Raw genomic sequence first — 1988 nt, 5'->3', positions numbered from 1 at the left:
GCCGTATATGCTAGATGGCTAGAGAACAGAGATGCATGGGAACCAATGTGCTCTGTGATGCTCGCCCAAATCACAAAGCCGTATATACTAGATGGCTAGAGAACAGAGATGCATACACACATAGACAAGTTAAAATTTGCTAAGCACTACAGGAAAATGAAAAGTAAGTTCATCCCTTAGGGGCCTAGACGTTGGACTGCTGACTTCAAGATTGATGGTTCTAACCCAGCAGCCACCCCGTGGAGGAAAAATGAGGCTGTCTGCTCCCATAAAGATTTACCACCTCAGAAACTCTCAAGAAGGTCACTGTGAGTCAGAACCGACTTGATGGCAGGGAGTCTCTCACCTGACCCCAGCCCCCCACTATGTGAGACAGAGCACCCCATCTCAAAGGTCCCAGGCGGTGCCTCTGCTTTTCAGAACCCAAGAGGAAGTGTGGTGGGGGCAGCACACCCAGGAGGGGCCGTCCCTGGTAGATAGACAGACAGCTGCTCCTGCCTCCCAGGCGGAGGTGGGCCATCTCTAAGGTGCATTCAAACCATCGAGGTGACCAATTCAAAACACACCCCAAACTGTGTAGATTTTCACCCTTCCCTGTACCTCACTCCCAAACCCTTCACAGCTCCTTCTTGGGGTCACTTCCCAAGTGACTCACTTGTGCCCAGAGCCCTGCATCAGGCCTCACTTCAGGGACGCCTTCACCACGGCAGGCTACTGTTACACCCTCACCCACCCACCTGGAGGTGAGCAGCCGGATGCTGTGCCACTGAGTCCCCACCCAACGCGCTGCCCTCGAGAGTCCGCTGTGAGTCCGAGACAACACGGACTCACAGCGACCCCCTGTGGATTTCCGAGACGGTAACTGTTTCTGGGAGTAGAAAGCCCAGTCTTTCTGCGGAGCTGCTGGTGGTTTCGAACTGGGGATCCCAGCCCAATGGGTAACCAATTCGTCAAAGAAGTTCCAGGCTGACTCAGAGGAATGTGACGGGAGGGGCTCAGCCAGGTGACTTATGCACTCTCACGCTCACTCACCTGTTCTCGCCTCCCGGCATCACTCTGTCATCCACTAACCATTCCTCATTACACAGATTGGGTTGCTAACCTCAAGGTCAATAGTTCGAAACCCCCAGCGGCTCCTCAGAGGAAAACCTTGTCTTTCTACCCCAGTGAAGAGTTCATCTCAGAAACCCATAGGGGCAGTTCTGTAGGGCTCGACTCTGTTCGATGGGTCTGTGACTCAGAATGGACAAGGTGGCAGGGGGCTTGGGCTGATTTTGGATCCTTCCAATGACCGCAGAGCCCACTGAAGGGTTAAAGGAGATGTGTCGGTGCTGGTTTCTATTCTTATAAGAGCGAGTTCTCCCTAAGGGATGGACTGACTCTGCCTTTCACAGGTTGTGAGGGAGACTCACAGCTCCGTGTTTGGTGCTGAAGGATTCTGGGACAGTGCGAGTCCATTAAGGCACCCATTAAGGAGCCTCTGTGAGGACACACGGAAAGCACTCACCTCCCCCAGGGGAGACCAGGGGTCTGAAGGGACCTCTCCGTCACAGACATGTCTCACCTCAGTTAAATAGCCACTCACAGCCAGGCCCCCACTGAGCCTCTCTCTTGCCCACTGAGGCTGCATGGCCTCTCGTTCATTTCGTCTCTCTCAGAAGCATCCCCAGAACTCTTGCCAAGACATCTCCCAGGGGCCAGAAAGCTATTCATTTCTCACCTTATGGGATGCCCTCAAAGCCCGGTTATGTTCACTGAGTCTGCCAGCCCCACCTTCTCCCAGGGCCTGCCCCGGCCCCCCTCCTCCATTCAAACATTGTTGCTGCGCACCTGCTCTTGTTGTTAGGTGTCATTGAATTGGCTCCAGCAGTCCGGGTCGAAGCCAAGGTCAAGCAGGACATCCTGACGTAGCAGCTGGTCTTTCATGATGACATGCCCAAAGTAAGCGAGTCAAAGTTGTGCTAGACTCACTTCTAAGGAGCACTCCT

Source organism: Echinops telfairi, unplaced genomic scaffold, assembly GCF_000313985.2.
Source record: "Echinops telfairi isolate 266 unplaced genomic scaffold, ASM31398v2 ScPeMD7_5;HRSCAF=22, whole genome shotgun sequence".
Lineage (NCBI taxonomy): Eukaryota > Metazoa > Chordata > Mammalia > Afrosoricida > Tenrecidae > Echinops > Echinops telfairi.
The sequence above is the reverse complement of the archived record's forward strand: the minus strand, read 5'-3'. Positions refer to the sequence as shown.